At 37.4% G+C, this 21042-nt stretch overlaps 1 protein-coding gene across 11 annotated transcripts in view; it reads right to left on the bottom strand.

Moving 5' to 3' along the window:
* sox6 (SRY-box transcription factor 6) overlaps positions 1 to 21042 on the bottom strand; it is a 602254-nt gene that overhangs the window by 538900 nt on the left and 42312 nt on the right. For 4 of the 11 annotated variants that reach the window (XM_059975754.1, XM_059975761.1, XM_059975763.1 and 1 more), the window contains exon 2: positions 12324 to 12410. The exons of the other annotated variants lie outside the window; for them this stretch is intronic. The gene's annotated coding sequence lies outside the window, so the exon portion shown is untranslated. The remainder of the gene's footprint in view (positions 1 to 12323; positions 12411 to 21042) is intronic. 11 annotated transcript variants of the gene reach the window in all.

The following is a 21042-nucleotide window of genomic DNA, read 5'->3' as shown; positions in this document are numbered from 1 at the left end:
GTGTGGCAGTGATTTAAAGATTTAACTAATGATTCCTGGATGAGGTGTAATCAAATAGGCTTTTATCACAACTAAGTTACTGATTTGAGGATAAGATCTGTGTCCTTATTAAAATGTAGTAGGAACTCACATGAAGATCCCATTATAATTAAAATAGACATGGTGGATATGCTCAACAGGCCAAGCAGCATCCATGCTGAGAATAACAGAGGAACATTCCACGTAGTTATCATTCCAATGATATCACAGCTCATAAAGCTAGCATTTATTTCATAACTCAGCATCTATATATTTTGTTTTCCCATTATAACACAGTGGGGTCAAGAACCTTTCCATAGAAAATCAGGAGAACAATGAACTGGAATGAGCCGATTGTAATGCACTCTGGGCAGAAAGATGCAGCATAAAAAACACCAGCTGGAGAAGATAAATGTTGCCTAATGGACCTTCAGTGGCATGATTAATACAGGTTAAGCAAAAGACGAACAGATTGCTTAGAAACTGTTTTCACATATCAGAATCATCTCCATCCAAAAGCTGCTGTTTCTTTCAAGCTTTTGCCTCACTGAGCAGAATTTCAAACTGGAATTTGATAAATTTGATACTGACTGCAGGACAGCTTATCTTCAAAACAAGGAAAATAACAGCTTACACAATCAGACAAATAAGGCTCACGGACTAGGTTAATACACTAGCTTCCTGCAGCAAAATCTGAGAGTGCTTTGCCACAATGATACAGAGGTTAAAGAGAGCAATTCAACAAGCTTGACTTCACGGGAAATTATCATGCATCTTCCTGTGACCAGACTTGCGGAGCCAAATCTATAATTTTTCCAAATGAACAGAAAGTCTACAGCAGGTCAATTTCTGGAATTCAACTAACGATTCCTGAATGAGATGTAATCTCTATATTAGTAAGCATGAAATAAGTAGAGGGGTCTCTGATAAATAAATTATCTCCTTTGGACAGTAATAAAAGAAAATTCAGATAAATAAAGCTAGTTAGTGAGAAACAGTAGTATTTAGAAAAACGCTGGACTAAAATGGAAGCCAATAAATGGTAGAGAGCTGCTGGCATGCGTGAGCTGCTCGGGTTCTCATCACATGATTTATTTTCCTCCCTACTGCTCCTCTCAAGTTATCTTCTGTTTATATCATTTGAGGTTTCTTACTTAATTTCTGTTTTGGAATAGTAAGCCTACTAGTCTATTCCAGAGCATGTGGAATCATTGAAACCTCAAAAACAAGAACAAATGTATTTATTTTCCTTGCACAAATAGCCACAAAGTTTGCTTGTTATCTACATATGTCCCTCAAAGTTGCAACATTAAATGATGGGCACTTTAACTATTTGATAAAACTAGAAATATTTTATACTCCACAAGTACAGTAAGGATTCTGGTAGTTACAGAATTAGTTTAGTTTAGTTAGCATTTTCTTTATAATGCTTGGCTTCAGCTCCATTTCTCCATTTGTTAGACAGATCTTATCATTTTTTGACAAAATACTGAAGTTAAATTGCATGGAGTGCCAACCCCAAATGACGTAAGACTGCATTCTCTGGAGCTGTCTAACTGCTCAGTCCAGGATCGGAAAATGGACTCCATATGAAGATTAGCAATGATATAATTTAATGGTGAACCTAGCACACGGGCTGACAGACTTTCTCTTGTTCTTACATCATTCATCCATTTGTTTTATTATTGTATTCCTTCATTGCCCAAACATTGAAAATGACATTATTGAGGTAACTCCCAAATGCCTTTCCAAGTTGGATAATTCAATTTCATTCATTGCCTACTTATGATGCACATGCTCTCAGCATACATTTTTCAAGGTTAAATTTCAATTGCCAATTGTCTGTCTGATTATGTAACCAGTCTAAATCCTTCTGCTAGACATTTGCTAACATTATCACCTTCAATACACTCTCTAGTTTGGTGCCTTCAGCAAATCTAGCAATTTGTATTGGTGTCAATATCCAAGTTGTTAAGAAACAATAAAAATCCACTTTCCCCATCTTATATTACATACCTCTGAGTTAATTTTAACTCAAGAGTTATAATATAAAATGAATATTTGACCAGCCATCAGTTGTAAATCCTTGTTATGATTTCTATTTCCTCTGTCTTCAAACAGAGAAGTGTAGAATGATCAATGATAATTATCTGCATTCTTAAATGATTACATTTTCAATATTGGTGTTGAGAGAGATACTATCACAAAGTATAGTTTAGACAATCTGATACTGTTGTCACTTACAATTAATTTCATTGTACAAAAGTGATAGATGTTTCCCCAGAGATAAAAACATAAAATGCTGGTGACACTCACCAGATTGAGGAGCATCTGTGAAGCAAGAAATAAAGTTAATATTTCAGGTCAATGACCTTTCATTACAGCCTTAACACTATTTCTTTACCCACACATGATGAACATCGGTATCATTTTCTGTTTTTAGTTCAACACCTAGATTTTCTCTGCCTTTCATTTTCTCAATTATTTGGATACTAAATCTGAAATATAACTTTTCTTGCTCTTTCACACAATAGGAACAAATTAGACAAGGCAGCCTTTGCAAGTTCATGCTTCTTGCAATGTTAGAACAGTAACCAGCTCACAATAGTATATTTATTAAGGGATCATCCCGCCACTGCTCGTAAGGGGTTTCCCCGGTGACCACACAATTTCCTGCGGCTGCTCCAGTTTCATCCCACAGTCCAAGTACGTGCTGATTGGTGGGTTAATTGGTCATTGATAATTGCCCCATGATTAGGCAAGGGTTAAATCGGGGATTACAGGGCGGTGTGGCTCAAAGAGCCGGAAGGCCTATTCCACGTTGTATCTCAAAAAATAATAAATAGATCAGTAAATAAATAAATAAATAAATAAATAAATAGATAAAGGCAGCAAATTTATACTCGCATGAACTATAATAAAGGTGAAATAATAATTACAGTGCCCATATTTACAATAAACTAAAGTCAACTTGGTTGCTTCAAATCCTACAGATCCTCACCTTTGCCTCGGGACATTTCTTTGTGCTTGTCGACAGTAACCAGCATTATTTCCTTAAAACCCCCAGACCGTGGATGATTTTACACATTCTCTTTGTAGCCTTCAACAACTTTGATTTATCATGCATTTCTTGCTAAATGACTTGAAAATCCTTTCTGTTGTAAAGAAAGATAAAACTTCTTTTCCTATAGCTCATTCATTGTTACAAACCTCCATCTGATTTCCAACAGATGTGTCCAGATGGCATAAAATATTTCATGTAACTGCAATTCATATATTACACAACATCAATACTCATGATGTCAAGACCCCAACATATATTCTCGTGCAAACAGCTACAATCCAGAAATAAACTTTCTACAATGTGTTAAGATTATATTCAGGAAGATGTAGCAAAGATGGATCATTCCAATTGCTTAATTCCTTTCATGTCACTACATGCCACCTGTTTGTAGGAAGTCTGCACAAACATGGGCTTTACCACAATACAACGACAGCTGCTTTAAGCAGCAACTTCCTGATGGTGACAGGATGAAATGGAAAGCTTTTGTAATAAGAGAGGTTATGTACAAGAATATCACCTAAATACATGGGTAGATTTAAAGTGTAGGTGGATAAGTTCTTGATTAGTAAGGGGGTCAAAGTTTACGGGGAGCAGACAGGATAATAGGGTGATAGGTATAATAAATCGGCCATGATGGGATGGCAGAGTAGACTCAAATGGGCAGAATGGCCTAAGTCTGCTCCTATGTCTAATGGTCTAAATAGCTTTTCTTTGGCTTTTAAAAGTAGAATTAATGCACAAGATCATTGAATCTTACAATATTGAAGTACGACAACATTAATTTACCTGGTGGTAAAACAATACAAGGCGCTAGTCACATAAGGAGATATTAGTGTATTTGATCAAAAGCTTCACCAACAAGGTAGACCCTGAAGTACCTTAAGAGAGGAAGGATAGTTGAAGAGGTATAGTGAATGAACTCCAAAGCAACGGCTTGACAGCTGAAGGAATGTTCTAAAGGTCAATCCTGGGCAAAAGATGAGATCTTGGGGAGTAGGCGACATGACATAGTGAATTACACTTGGTGAGTTACATATGGTCAAGCATAATTTTAAAAGACCGTAAGCTTAGGGACCTCCAAGAGGTCCACAAACTTGTCGTTGGTTTTAGAGGTTTGTGTGCCTCAGTGACCTGTTGAGCTGTCTTGGCTAAAGTCAGAGCTTTATGCTTTGGCTGTTTCTAGGGTCACCCATGCCAAACAGGTCAAAGTGTAGAGGCCAAACTAAGAACAGTCTAACAAATCTGACTGGTAAAACAAAACTGTTATGGAATCAGCAATGAAGATTCCTTCTGCATCTGAATGCAATGATATCCCTAGGTCTCCACTCAGGACCTGTATGACTGCCAGTAGTGAAAATCAACAGGAAGCTACTGACATGGTGAAGGAAGCCCTAAACACAGCAGAGGTGGAGGACCTTTAGTGCTGCCCTAAACGCCAGTGGCATAGCGTGCAGTAAGTAAGTTTAGGAAGGCCAGTCAGATGTGACCGAAATAAAGAAATCTATAAGCAACAATGGCACGGCTGAAATTTTGGAATATGAGATAGGATATGACTATGCTCAGAAGGTGAGATTAGACAACCTTTGGGATGAGATAGAAATGTGGCCCAAAGCTCATCTAAGGGTCAATATAACACAGAGTAGGAAACAGTCTAATTTAGCCTCATCCATGCAATCAGGGATGAAAGTAATGGTAAGGGAAAAGAGTTTATGAAAAAAGGTCCAAATACAATGGCTTCATGTACTTCCATAACCTTAGTCAATTCTGTTTGGCCACGCCTCTATTCCTGTGACCCTATTCCAATTCACTGGAACTTATACTTGCAAACACTTGCTTTGTTCCCTCTCCCTCCATATTACTCCAACCATGCTCGGAATTACCCGATTCAAATCTTCCTATATTCTGCTCACTAAACATTATTTTATATGGGAATTACTAAATCAATGCTTGGTCTTTTTTTTTAAAGCATGCCTGACAAAGAAACAAGATTGGGTCTACACAATTCTTTAGCTTGGTGACCAAAAACATCTTAAGCAAGGCTTAAGGGGAAATTGCAGCGGGTATCACTTTGGCTTATCTGTTCATGCAAATTGCTACAGGACTTGGAAGAGTAATCTTTTTTTAAAGTAGCAGACACCATAGTACACTTCAGATCATGGTAGCATGAGGTAACTATTATCATTTGTGAGAGCTCGACAGGTGGGTCACATGGAAGGTCACCACAATTTGGCTCACAGGACTAGACACAAGGTTTTCATTATTTTCAAGCCAAACAAGAGCAGTGTTTTGAGAAAATAACATTACACAGTAATAGCTACCAATGAGATTATAAATCGCAGATCACTTCAGCAGAATGTTTCAATCACTCAGCTGAAAAAGCTTTCCTGGACTTAATGCTAATGTAACAAGCCACAGCTAAAGACCTCTCCTGATGGTTCAATGCCCTATGCGAATTTGAGATATACAAGCATGAAAAGGTTTCAGATTGAATCCTCATTATTAGTGAGGAAACTGAGCAGTTATGTAGCATTTGGGATACAAGAACTGGCCTATAGCTCCATTGGCATGGATATGAAAATTCAACCAGGCTTCCTCCTATTGATTGCTCTCTAGTTACCACTGCTGCCAAAAATAATGATAAATAGGGATGGGATCAGGCTTGGCTATGATCTTCTTGTTTCCCCCAGCACTTCCCAGTGCCAAACAGACCATCACTGTAGTCATAACTCACACAAGAAGAAAAGCAGCATTAGGCAAAGTGCAGGAGGGCCACTGGATCTCGTCACAAACCACCATGCTCCAGAGAAGAAGATGGAAAGTAAAAACAAAGTTCAAACATGAATTTAGGAAAGAGAAACAAAAGAAATTAAATATTCTGAGACAAAAGGTAAATAATTGATGTAAGTCAACATCAAAACACAAATTCTGGGTGGGGTTTAGGTCACTTGACCTTCTTACAGCAGGTGAGATTTAAAACTGGCATTTGTGTCATGAAACAGTTCCTCAGTTATCACTTCATTTACAGATTGGTAGCCTACAGAGTTTCTGCTTATAACTTTAGCCAGAACTATTCCAGATAAAGTATTCATCTAATGCCTTGGCAAATAAAAGCAAGACTATTCTAAGCAGCAACACAAAACTGTTCTGGCCAATTTATCCTTAGCTCACTAATCCTAGTCTGCGAAAAAAAATTCTCTCCCTGTTGTTTTTAATATATTAGCTTAAAAGCAGAGTGGAAGGAGCAAATAATTGCTGAAGAGCCACTGTAAAAATATGTGTTAGGGACATCATTTCATTCAAGTTCCATCCCCCTGTGGGCATGCTTCAGCACTGCCAGAGTTAATAAATTCACAGAGTAGACATTTTAAAATGCTTAAATTAAATGGCAGTGTCATCTTCCGTTACGTGCATTCACTCAGCACCAAACTACATCAAAATTTAGGATGGGAACATTGAGAAATAACCACACCGAATCTTTTTAAGGGTGCTGAATTGTCAGCCAATTCCTGATCACAATAACATATCTGCACCCAAATCCTGCTGGATTGTCCATTCATGCTACAGCACTGCAAAATAGATAATCTATGCACTTCTTTGCACAAACTTCCAGAATAGCTCAATGATGTCTACGTATCAGCAGCAGTTTTCAATTTTTTTTCAGTCTGAACATTTACCTAAAAAATAGATACTTTAATACAAGTGAAAGTAATACCTCCTTCTCCTTCTTATATGTCTTCGGGCTTACCAAAGTATAAAAAAACACCACTTTGAGAACTATTCCCAGCATTATTATTGTATTTTAATAAGCTTCACACCTACCATTTTTCTTCCTAGCAAAATTAAACTTGCTTAATAGAGTGCAGCACTAAAGATAATACTCAAGTCTAAATGTAGGAGGAAACTATAAATGAAAGAATTTTAGCTGACTATAATAAAATTGCATCAAAATTGCATTACTAATGACTCCTTCAATTGACACATAATAAAAACTGGGAAAGAGTAGAAACTCGTAACAGTTTCTAACAGACAAAGAGAGTCAGGAGACTCTTTGTCATGTGTTTTGTTTTATGATACTAAGATATTTACCACTCTAATTTCAGACAAAACATTCAAGCAACAAGTAAAGTCTGGCACATCAAAAGTGGGTAGCTGAATTTTGAGTCACTCCATTTGAAAAACAAAAATTCTTTACAATATTAAGTAAAATAACTTTATACCCTCTGCACAGTCGCACTTAGAGCTTAGATGCCATCTCTGAAGCTCAAACTTCTTAAGATCTGCCCAAAGGAAGATATTAGTGTTTTAGATCAACCATTTCTGTTTTATCCTTAGCAAGTATTGATGAGTGCTAAAAAAATGGAGCAGAAAAGATTGGCCTCACTTGTTAAGCAATATGGAGACCATGAATTGTAAAGTTTTTAAAAGTGAGACTGTATTTTATGGAATAAGCTCATGGCTGAGGTAAGTGAAGTTGTCCACACTGGTTAAGCAGCCTGATGATTGTGGGGTAATGACTGTTTCTGAACCTGGTGGCATTTAAGGCTCCCATTCCTCCTGCCAAATGGTAGGAGGTACGAGAAGTGAGAAGAGAGCCTGACACAGATAAAGGGGGTTTTTGATGATGGATGTTTTTCTTCTCTTTTGTCAGTGCTCCTAATAAGTGTGCTCAATGGTGATGAGGGTTTTGCCTGTGATGGATCACTTTCTGTAGAATTTTCCACTCCTGGGCACTGCTGTTCCACTATCAGGCTGTGGTATAGGATACTCTCTGCTGTGCACAATAGAAGTTGTCATTCGTATCTGATGGCATGAACATTGACTTCTCTAACTTTCGTTAATGCCCCTCCTCCCCTTCTTACCCCATCCCTGATATACTTGCTTTTTCCCCCTCCCCCTTTTTATCTCTCTCTCTGCCTATCACTCTGCTTATGCTCCATCTCCCTCTGGTGCTCCCCTGCCGCTTTCTTTCTCCCTAGGCCTCCCATCCCATGATCCTTTCCCTTCTCCACATCTGTATCCCTTTTGCCAGTCACCTTTCCAGCTCTTAGCTTCACCCCACCTCCTCCAGTCTTCTCCTATCATTTTGCATTTCCCCCTCCCCCTCCTACTTTCAAATCTCTTAGTATCTTTTCTTTCAGTTAGTCCTGACGAAGGGTCTCGGCCCAAAACATTGACAGTGCTTCTTCCTAGAGATGCTGCCTGGCCTGCTGTGATCTTCCAGCATTTTGGGTGTGGTGCTTGAATTTCCAGCATCTGCAGATTTCCTCATGGTTGTCATTAGTAATGTCTAGCTTGGTAAGAAAACTGATGCAATTTTATTATAGTCAGCTAAAACTGTGGTAACTTTTCCTGTACCGTCTCTGGTTGAGATTGGCAATATTAATAATAAGGGTATTTTGCAACTACAGGCTGGGGCTTACAATCTCATCTCCTGCAAAATTCACTAGAGATCTTAATCTGTTGATTCTGGGCAAGATTGCAAGATTTTAACATAGACACAAGTGTACCAACCTGCCGTTTTCCACAAAAGATGTCATTGATAAACAGAAGTAATCGTGAGACTTTTCACTATGGTGGTCTGCTATTGTCACAAATGTTCTCATTCACCTCAGACCAAAATAGTTGAGTATTCAGTCGATTAATGAAAAAAAAGTCAGACAGAGGAAGTATTTTGAATATATTTTACATTTACTGGTTTCCCTGGCTGCTGCCATGACTCACTCCCCTCTATAATGTGTGCAATTCACACTACATTTCTAGACACACACCCACTCCATGTGTATGTAATGATGTCTCATTTAGAATATGTACAGATGTTCTTGAATAATTGACTCCAGAAAATTAGGACCATTATTTTCGCTCTTCCTAACACATTGAATGAAAACTTAAGTTTTCAATATTCAACAAATTGCTTTCATACACAAGACACTTAAAATAAAACCACTTCTCATTGCTACAAATCCATTACCAATTCCACTTACAGCTTCTTCACTTCTAATGTGATCACACAAGCTCAATTGTTCTGCAACCCTGTGCAGTCATTTTGTATCCAAGGTGAATTATTCATTGCATTTTTGTCAAACAGGTTAATACAAATTTTAAAAATTGTCTTTGTGCAAAACTTCCTCTAGATTCCCTTAACCAATGAAGTCAGTTAGATTTTATTGATTGGCTAATTTGCATTGATACATTTCAACCAAAAAAGTACTGGGATGAGAAGGCCATTTGAGTTGGAGGGGTAGATAATAGACGAATTTGTGCATGAGGGGTCCTTGTGTGGGGAAGAAGAATGATTAGATGTTAAACTAAATATTTGTATTTAAGTGATTTGAAGAGAAGTCAGACAAAATTCTGAACCACAAAGAAATTGTTTCCACTGATAGCCTACTAGTTAAGAGGTTCACATTAATTCATTTGTGCATTATTTTAATATAGTCACTAGCCTACTTATTTCTAAAATGCTTGAGAATTGTGTTAATCTAATGCACTTTCCACCTAACATCTTAACCTGTTCACTACCAGCATGAATTAATTTTAAAGGTTATAGCCTGTGTATTTATATGTACCTGCAGATTACAAGATTGAGAGATACAGTGACAGGACAATAAAATTGTTGATTAAAATAGATGAGTGTCTTGGAGCTTTTATCCCTGCATTTCAAAATCTTACTGATTGGTTGAATGATGATCAGTACTGATCAGACAGCATTAGAAATGTAGTATTATATTCAGTATAAGCTTTGGCCTACTATAAATTTTTTAAAAAGCATGTTGTGTCAGAACTGCAGACAAAAATATGTGAATATATATACCAAAGTGAGCCTTCTGCTATGATATATGAAGGAACTACCAGCAGGTGTACCCTTAACTGAGCCATTCTAAAACAGAGGCCTTCCACCCAGCACAGTCCAAGCTCTGGGTCTTCTGCATTGACTGGCCAGAGGACTCATAACGTAGCTTTATTGGAGAGCTTGAATCTCCAAAAACAAAAAATAATCCTTCCAAATTTATACAAGATTAAACTGGAATAGATACCGTGAGCTTTTCGAATCAATGGAAGAATTTGGCTGCTGGGATAAAAGTAAAACTCTTTTTTTCGTTAGTTTTATTTTTTTAATTTGACTGCGAATTTACTCTTTAAACCTTATTTTCTTTAGGCAATATATGTTTTTAAGTTTACATCAGGACCTGAGTGCCGATGAATGGTTGTTAATTTCAAAGACATTGCATTCATTTGAAGCAGAAGGTTTGATGCCCAGCATTTAGATGACCTGAAAGATTGGAGGGGGACTTCACTGCCGGCAATAATATTTCTGTCATTACAGCCTTTGGATGAGGCCCTGCACTGTGCTCATATATAAAGAGAAAAGAGTTCTATGGAACTCTGATTGCTGGAACACATCAGAAATGAAGTGTAGTCTAGGTGACTGCTGACTTGGGTTTAAGAAGCAGCTGCCCCAAAAAGCTGCTAACAAATGAATGAAACATCACAGCAAACCAACAATGAACTCGAGAGATCTGCAGACGCTGGAAATCCAAAGCAACACACACAAAATGGCGGAGGAACTCAGCAGTTCAGGCAGCATCTGTGGAAATGAATTAACAATTGATGTTTCGGGCCAAGACCCTTCTTCATGACTGGAAAGGAAGGAGGAAGACAACAGAATAAAAAGGTGGGGGAAGAGGAAGGAGGGCAGCTAGAAGGTGATGGGCAAAGCCAGGTGGGTTGGAAAGGTAAAGAGCTTGAGAAAAAGAAATTTGATAGGAGGAGAGTGGACCAAAGGAGAAAGGGAAGGAGGAGGGGTCCCAGTTGGAGGTAATAGGCAGGTGGGAAGAGGTAAGGAGCCAGAGTGTGGTATAGAAGAAGAGGGATGGGGAGAGTATTGTTTTCTACCAGAAGGAGAAATCAATATTCATGCCCTCAGGTTGGTCTACACAGATGAAATTTAAGGTGCTGCTCCTCCACCCTGAGGGTGGCCTCATTATGACACAAGAGCAGGCCAAGAACCAACATGTCAGAATGGAAATAAGAACCAGAATGAAAATGTTTGGCCACTGGGAAGTTCTACTTTTTGGCAGATGGAGTGGAGGTGCTTTCCAAAGCGGTCGCCCAATTTACAACGGGTCTCACCAATGTAAAGGAGGCCCATCGAAAGCACAATGGACAACCTCAGCAGATTCACGGATGAAATGTTACCTCACCTGGAAGGACTGTCTGGGGCTCCGAATGGAGGTGAGGGAAGAGATGAATGGGCAGGTGTAGCACTTTGACTGTTTGTAATAGCTGCATTTCCATTGTGCTCCTGCTGATACAAAGAACCTATCTCAAAGAACTTCACAAAGTAATGTAGGTAGGCAGAACAGGAAGGGGTAGGGGCAAAGTAAATCAGTACTTGGAAGGAGAATTACAGGAAGTTTTTAGAGAAACTGAAAAATAGACATTTGGAAAGGAAGTATTGGAAGTAGAGTCAAAATGAAAATCTACATTAATGGAATGAAGGTCGGGGTAATGCTCAGTGAGGACTGAAGGAATGGATGATACAAAGGAATGCAGGAACACCAAGGAAAGATCTGAAAATTAACAGAAAGATGTGGCAGTCAGTTCCCCGAGACAGTGAAAATTTGTAGAGTGGAGGATGTAGGTGTACAGGATGTATCAAAAAGAAATAAACATAAAGAAAGGTAACAGTGATATCAGGTTGTGCCAGTGAGCTGTTTTAACTCCAGTTTCATTACTAGCAGAGGAATTTGAGATAAGCAGATAACTGAGCAACTCACTTAAATCCTAGTTATTAACACATGAAAGTAAGTTTAAACAGATTGTGCGGAGGCAGTAAAATAGACTGAAATTAAGTACCTGATACTACATTTTGCAATGCCATTTCCCTACAAAACTCTTGCTTTGGCTTTAATGAGAAATAAATTAGGAGAATGGAATCAATTCTCCAATTTTTAAAATACTATATATAGGTATTGTCATGTATAAACTGGCCATACTTTTTAAAAAATGATCATTGCTCTAACAATCTAAGCCAATTGTAAAATTGTTCCTGGAATTGATCTCTGCATTTGGGAGGAAAGAGAAATCAATTAGGATGAACATTTCTTATTGTTATTCATTGATACTAGGAAGTAACCATTTGCACACAAAAGTCAAAGTCACATTGAGTTAGACTGCAATACTTGACATGACTAATGGCTTACTGACATCTTAGGCTTAAAAATGAAATTAGACAAGTTACCTTCCCTCTAGCAGTATTCATACAAATGTATTTTTTCAGCAGGTTTCAGTGGATAGCAAACTGGATCAGGAACTGATGTTTCCTCCCCTTGGAAGACACGAGAAAAAACATCTGTAGGAGAGCTATTTTTCCAACCAGACTAAAATCAGCTAACCAGCTATCAGACATTGCTGGCATTTATAGATCAACTGTACACTGAGTAAAGTGTTTGCCAACTGACCATTTATTAAATGCAAAGCCTCTTTTAATATCCCATATTATAATGGCACATAGTACATTTAAAAGGCTTTGTTCCGACAAATAGTATAGAAGATGTTAAGATTGTTACAAATTATTATATGAGTACAAATATATTATTTTCTGTAAATCATACGTAACTCTCATTGCCAATTTTCATTAAATTCATCTTAGTGTATATGTTTGCAATTATATTATAAACTTTCATGAAAATTCATTAATCTTGTGTCTTAAGAATAAGTCCTTAAAATAACAATATTAAATATTAATGAACTCTCTTGGGAATTCAGAACATTCACCAAACATTTCAACAAGTGCAAAGACAAGGCTTCTTTTCTCAGACCAACTATCCCACCACCCTCTGGAAGGAGTTCATGCATTCTCCCCGTGATCGCAGAGGTTTCCTCTGGATACTCCAGTTTCCTCCCATGTTGCAAAGATGTTAGGGTTAGTAAATTGTGGGTGAGCAAGGATGGCGTTGGAAGCTTAGCAATGCAGGAGGCGGACTGCCCTCAGCACATCCTCGGACTGTGTTGGTCGCTGACACAGGCGACACATTTCATTGTATACTTTGATGTATATGTGATAAGTAAAAAGTAATCTTTATTAACAAACATCCAACTAATTAGTCCCAAAATTACTATTACATTGCCTCCCTCCACCCACAGCCTCAGCCTGGTGGTCGATGTTGCAATTACATCTCTTCCCAAATAAGCACCTTCATCACAAATGCTGATATTTTATCTCTGAGCATGGACAGTCAAGACCAACAGACAGATGGAAAATGCTACAGTGACACAACCCTATTCCCATCAATCATACCTTCCAGCACATACTACCAGATAATGAACAGAAATTTCAATACTGGATATTCCGCTCTTCTCCTGGCCATATCAATTTTGTCTTTTCACCAAGCCTGCTAATTTTTAAAATCAAAGAATCACAATATCAGGCAATGATTATGGTTCAGAAGGAGACTATTCAACCCATGTGTATCAGCTCCTAATAGAGCAATGCTGATAATCTCAAGGCCTTGCAGTCTTCCCATGAAAATCTCAAATACCATCTCTTTCCCTTTCAAAAAATCCTTGCTGACTTCCAGATCATGACTGTCATAATATAAACATGCCCTTCCTCACACACCACTCATATCCCTTGCCCATTTGTTTTATCTGCTTCCCTCTATTTACCTACATATGGCCGTCACATACCTTCATAAAATCTCCTCTTAGTTACCTTTACTGCAAGGAGAAAAAAATCCATTTCCCCAACTCAACCTCTATAGCTGAAATCCCTCGCTCCTGGAACTATTCTAGAAACCTAGCCCAAGTCCTTTAGTAGATTTTCACTTCTTTCCTAAAGCTAGGTCTTCTGAATTAGGCATAATAACCCAATTGTGCCCGAACTGGTGTTTTAAATAGGTTCAATACGTCTTCCCTGCTTTTGTACACAGTGTATGAATCCAGGGTTTACTATGCCGACTGGTCACTCTTCAATATCCCATGCAACTTCAAAGGTTTTTACACTTATATACTCAATTTCTTCACCGCCCTCACATCTATTTAATCCATGCCATTTAGACCATATCTAACTTTATCCTTTGTTTCGCAGTGTGTCTCTGCACACCCATCTATGTTAAATTTCATCTACCACTTGTTCGTCCATTTAGACAACCTACAGACAGTAAAGAGATGTACAATACTGTTTTTCTCCCTGTTTACCACACCATCAAGCTTTGCATCATTACAAATCTGCCAATTTTACATTGCATACACATGTCTAAGCCATTATTATTTATCTAAGGAAAGCAGCTGACTATCTTTGGCCTCTAGGAAACACCAATGTTTCCATCTTTCACTTATGCTCTCTACTCTTAACCAATAACCCAATTTGCTACCAATGCTGCTTCTGACTTTATTTTCCTGCATCTCAGCCTTCAGAGTAGGATTTTATCAAATACCTCTTAAGAAACCATGTAGACGTCTAGTGAATGCACTTCATCAGACTTTTCTGAAACATTATCAAAAACATCATTCATGTTAATCATACACAAATTACATTCAGCAATTCCTGTGCTAGCTATGCTTTCTTAATTCAAATATCTCCATGAGCCTGATCATTTTTTACCCCTGTTTATAATTTCTAAAAGCTTTCCCACAGCCAAGGTCTCTTTGCATCTTGTACTTACTGCTGGCCTGGCTGAGATAAGCTAGGGATCAACTCAGGAGCCTCCTGGTCTGTGCATCCTGATGGTAGATTGGGTAGAATTTTTGAACCATCTAGGCAGTTGTGGGGAACTTGAAATGCCTTTATTTCTTTGTGAGATTACCTGCAGCAGGGAGTCACTAAATTGTAGATTGTGCCAACCCATTAAAGCATCTGCTTATTTCTTAGTCCTTATTTTAACCTGATCAGGTTGTGATGTTTTTATGACTTTCTGGTACTACTTTAAAACATAAACCTATTCTTGATTAGCCACATTTTGGCTAAAGATCAACATTTTACAATTTGTGACATTTGTGGGCTGAGATTTACTTGTATAATTGCTTCAACCTGGTGCAAGATGAGAAGGCCTTCAGAAGTTGCTGTCATTCAATTTTTTCGGCATCCTACATAATTTAATACAGAGGGATGATTTGAAAAGGAAAAATGAAAGATGAAAAGAAACAAGGGGAGTGAAGAAAAGAGGCAGAACGAGACAAGTGGGAGGAGGGGATAGAAGGCAACAGATAAGACAAATATTATAAGAACTCAAAAATTCTCTAAATAAATTTGGCAAATACAATGAGGATATGATTTTAATGCATTTTAAAAAGATGAAATATTTGTTAAAAATCTGCTAGAAAGTTTTAGTTCAATTTAATTAAGAATCAGCCAAACTAATGATCTTGTGTAAGCACCCTGAATTAGACATACAGGTAGGATCATTTGGAATTACATTTTAAACTAAATGACTGGTAATAAAACACTTACAGAGAATGAGCCTTATTCATAACCTTTGACCTCCAACCATCTTTAGTGGTGTGCAAAAGGTTGGGGGGGGGGAAGGGAAGGAATGAGTCAGGGAAAGGTTAATCCTGTTACTGTGATTATCATCTTCTTTCTGCCAAGTGCAGATTATTTCTAAAATGTTCCATTTTCTTAAGTGTTCTGGAGGTGCAGAACTGTAATTTGTAAATTATATTTCTTTTGCATTTTGTCCAGTACACCGCAGAGCTGGTGATAACAAGGAACACTGCCAGGGCTTCAGGCTGTCTGAAGTAAATATTTGTAGCCCCCTTTTTTTTTGCCTATTTGTGGGATATAATGATCACCCCAATAGAGTTCTTGTTGTATTCATTTAGATCTCCCATTGACAAGGGCATATTTGGGACCTTAATGCATTTTTTTCAGCTAGCTTCCAAGCATAAGGCAGCTGCTTAAGATGACTGTGGTGTGGCACACAATCCATTAATGATTCTCTTAATGGAGCAACTCCATGTGTTACAGCAGCAGTCTCAGCGGCTCTTTAACACACAATGATCTGGGCCTATTTTAAGCAGATTCAGTGTCAATGATTGGCGGAATGCCCTGAAAAGATCAGGTGGGAACTACCAGCTTAAGGTAACCTCTCAATTAAGGAGGCTGAACAAAGTGTACATTCAGGCTTCTGCTGCAATTGGCTACAACAGGTGGTTCAGCAGAAAGCTCTCTAACATAATATACACACTCACATTGTGCAATTCATAAAGAATATTTCCTTTTTATAAGACTCAAAACATTAGCCCAAAGTGTTGGTAATAACTATCATCATATTTGCATATTAATATGCAAACTATTATTTCTCTGAAATGGTAGTAATTCTGTTCATTTTTCACTTATCACTACTTTTCATCCTATCATTCCTGAAAATTTCTCGAGTTTCCACAATCATTATGAACATCAGTTCAAAATCACCAACCATTTTTCCTGAGTCAGAATCCACTAAATGGATCCTACACTGCTATCTTGACATCTGATGCTTTTTTGGAATCCTGGCAGATAACACAACAGCAAGAATTTAGTGATAAACAAACCAATCAAATTGTTACCCTGCCAGTATTTTGTCCATTCCTACAGCTTGAAATTAGTGCTCTGTGCTAACTAGCAGTCTGTAAACTAACTGGAATGAGGTCACTGCAAAATTATCTCTAGAGGAAGCACTGGTATTAATGCTAAGAAATAAGATGAAATTGTGCTTTTGTACTTAGAACACAATGAATTGAAGAGAAGCGTTTTACCCAATCGCTTCAGAGAATATATTCTCCATGATTTATTCAACTTTTTAGTAAAGGATTTTCTTTGAGGTTTTTTACATCATAACCTTCCACATGGATACTTACAGATTCCAATTTCAGTTTACATCAGAAGTAGAAGTACGAAAATTCAAAATAGGCCCTTGAGCCTGCACCGTCATCCAAAATGATTATGGGTGATATTATCCTTGGCTGCTATCCTGCCTCATTCACATTACCCTTTTACTTCTAGGCCTAAAATCTATCTTTCCAAGCAAAAAAAAAATGTTGGAAGCAGTATTTGTAGAAAAAGAAACAATTAACTCTGTCAGTACTGGGTAAGATGGAAAAATTTGTCAGCTCTGTAGTAGGGAAGATGGAAGAGTAATGGGAAGAATAAATATCTCTAACTGGTGGGACCATATGGGTTAATAGCAAGAATTAAAATAATACTTAGATGCATATAATGATTCTTCAGTTTGGTTTCAAGCTATGAGCAATATTGCACTTGCTTTACCCATCCCTTTCCCACCTTATCTGCTATTGGAACTGCCTTTTGTTCCATTCTTTCTCAGTTCTAACGAAGCCCTGATCCTGTAAGATTAACTGTTTTTCTTTCCATTGATGCCATATGACCTGCTGAATGTTTCCAGCACCTTCTATTTTTATTTTTAGATTTGCAGTATCTGCAGTTTCACCTGTCTATTTGGGCCTTAAATAAACTTACAGATTCAGAATCACAACTCACTGGGATGGAGAATTCTGAAGAATCACATACTTCTACACTCTTCCACTCCTCGGTGTTAATGTGGGCAACCCTTTTCATTCAGCATGTTCTTTAGCTCCAGATAATTATGCACACTTATAAACCTAATCTATTTGCTTACTTTCAATGTTCAAGACTTCTCTTTTCCCATAACATATTGAATCCTTCATCTTAATCAATTCCATTTAATTGACTCTTAATGGGAATTGGGTAGGGTCATAGATTAGGTGGACCACATTTTTGTATTGGTGGTGGAGACTTCTTATTTGCCTTTGTACAGTGGTTCCATAAAATAATTAACCTGTCTCTAACATCTCCAATTGTTATTTATAGAGGTGCCAGTAGAATGTCTGAGGAATCTTTAAGATGCCAAAAGTTGCATATATTGTGCTAAGCTGCTTTGTACAATCCATCTGATTTGCCAAGGTGTTCAAGAGTTGGGGAAAAGTTGAAAATGATTTCTGGCAGCAGATTAAAGTGGGTGATTGAAAATCTACACTCCATGTTACACTTCCAACAATTTTTACATCTATTGAACTCTCTAATCACCTATCACTAAACAGTCTCTGTTAATATTTCTTATGGCATGATCTGAACAAGGCAACCAAAGATTATTAGACTGAAATTTTACCTGTGGTAACACATTTTCAGCCTGGTTTTCATAAATTTTATTCTGAGTCAATACAAAACTAAGTTGCTGTAGATACTAGAAATCTGAAAGGAAAACAGAAAATTTTGTAACATATGGAGGTCTGGCAATATCTGTAGGGAAAGAGAAAAATAATATTACTTATTTATTTGTTGGCATACAGCACAGAAGTAGGCCTTTCCAGCCTTTCGAGCCTTACCGCCCAGCAATCCTCCAATTTAATCCTAGTTTAATCACAGGACAATTTACACTGCCCAATTAATTTACCAACCGGTACGTCTTTGGACTGTGGAAAGAAACTGGAGCACCCAGAGAAAACCCGCAAGGAGAATGTACAAACCCCTTACAGGCAGCAGCGGGAATTGAACCCGCGTCACTGGTACTGTCAAGCGTTGTGTAAATCGCTATGCTACTGTACCCAATATCCTCTCATTATAAGTGATTGGGGGAAAAATACTCAAGGCAAAGGTGAAGTATTTTGGTTGTTCCACTGAATATCACAAAAAAGGAGACAAACATTGGTTCAGTTCAAAATTACAAGACGACTTTGTAACATCCGCTGAAAATAGTCTGCTAAGTGTTATTTTTTCAGAAGTTGTTTGATAGGAAATGTATATATTTTGAAAGCTGCAAAGGAAATGTACAACAGTACTTTGCTGTGAGACATTAGACAAAGAGCCAGCTGCTACCTCACAGCTTTGTTTGGCTAACACTTTTGAGGGTTTTTCATTCTACATTTGACAATCTAGGAGTTTAGTTCATGCATAAGTCAATGTTTTTGCCATTGTTGATGATATGTGGCCAAATCTGAGCATGACCAATTCTTCCCTTGTAAATATACAAAACTTCAGGCTTCATAATGTCCTCAGTACTAGAAAATTAAGCTGCTAAACAAAGACTTTTTTTCCCTTAAATAGCAAAACCACTACATGAAAGTACAATATAAAGTCCTCTTCTGCTCTTTTTGTCTTTCACATCATCTTAATATTGACACAATATTTATTAAAATCATGATGATATCTATCATGAACCCCCTAAGACCTACTAGGTGAGTTGCCATTTTGTCTGTACTGCAATTGGGAAATGATTTTCAGCGTACAAAGAGCAAAAGTGATATATTCCTGGAGTGCTACCAAATAGCAACAGAAATGCATAATCAATCATGGCAGATCATATATCTCAATTTCATATTTATGGGTTCGCTGCATACACATCACTGCCTTTTCCATCCAGATGTGTAGCTACTCTATCCTAAAAAATATTGTGAGCTGGTCTCCGCCATCTTCTATGGAAGTAAATTATCCATGGTGACCACCTTGGAGTCAAATAAATGTCTCCTCATCTTAGTCCTAGTTCTCTTGCCCTGTAAACTGACACCCCTCATTTTCAATACTCCAGTCCGGAAAAGGTCCATCTTCCATCCTGTCTGTTTCACCTATCAGAAATTTATATTTTTTAAGTTAAATTCTTTCCTTCATCTACACAAGAGTGAATACAAGCCTAATTAATCTAATCTGCCACCCCAAGAATCAATCTGATAAAGAAGTCACATTAGCCATGATCATTTCTCCTTGAAAACCTCTGCACCCCAACCTGCTTGACTATCTATTCAAAGAACTGGTGTAAATCACGCTTAATCATAAAACACTGTGGCACCAAATGTAAGGTCTTCATATCTTAGATGTGTGTGCAAAGCAGCAAATGTTGCAACTGCAAATGACTCAAAAACAAAAATAACTAAATTCATATAATAAATTATTACTTCACTCAAAAAGTTTAATTGAGCCATAAAAATCAACTGTAACAACACTACCTTCTAATACTAAGACAAAAAATAGAACAAGTATTTAACATATACAGGTTGAGTACCCCTTATCCAAAATGCTCGGGACCGGAAGTGCTTCATTTTTTCAGAATTTGGAATATATAGTAAAGTAGCTTGAGACTGGCATTAGTTCTGACTCAGAATTTATGTGCTACTGGCAAGTAGACTTGGTATTACATTTGTTCATCACACATATATCCTTAACAATAAAACATTTACATACTATTAATAAAATAAAAATATATCAAAAGCACCAGAATACCTGAATCAGCTGTTGAACAAAAACAAACAAAAGCAGGCTTTCAGTCTCCACCTATGATGCCATGTTTTGATTAAATGTTTTCAGTACACTATATTTGTATTTTACTTTCTTTAATTTTATGTATGATATAAAAGCAATCTGCATTGTAGACTTGTTCTGGTGTTTGATTTTCATCAGCAACGATCTTCACAAACCTATCAATGAATTTCTCTGCTGTTTTATGATTACCAGACACATTATCTTTAATTTTTTTTAAATCTTAAAAAATGTAATACTGAACCTTTCCTTAAATTTCTGCAGCTAGCCTGCTGAATATTCACAATTAAATTCAACTTTCAGTTCATTATGATAGATTTTTGCTTGTTTCATGATCAGCATACTGTTAAGCGGCATATGTTCACTCAGACGCTGATGAATTCATTTTTTCAATACACAATCGAGATCTTCATTTTTTGCTTTATATAGTGTTTTTCAATGTCTTTTTATTAACGTCTGTTCACTACATATGTGAGGCCACTTCCTAGAACTGCTTGTGGAGTACAGAGACCTGCATGTCGCCTGGGAAACTTCCCAGTGCCTTATGGAATTTTCAGTTCATGACGTTGCATCAGCATTCAAAAAAAAGTTTCAGATTTCGGCGGTTTTCAGATTTTGGAACTTCAGATAAAGTACTCAACCTGTATTAATACTCTTTGATATACCAGAATTAATTTGGAATGGTACAATG

The sequence above is a fragment of the Hypanus sabinus genome, chromosome 7 (assembly GCF_030144855.1).
Source record: "Hypanus sabinus isolate sHypSab1 chromosome 7, sHypSab1.hap1, whole genome shotgun sequence".
Taxonomy (NCBI): domain Eukaryota; kingdom Metazoa; phylum Chordata; class Chondrichthyes; order Myliobatiformes; family Dasyatidae; genus Hypanus; species Hypanus sabinus.
Note: the sequence above shows the minus strand (reverse complement) of the source record. Positions and strands in the feature narration are given on the sequence as shown.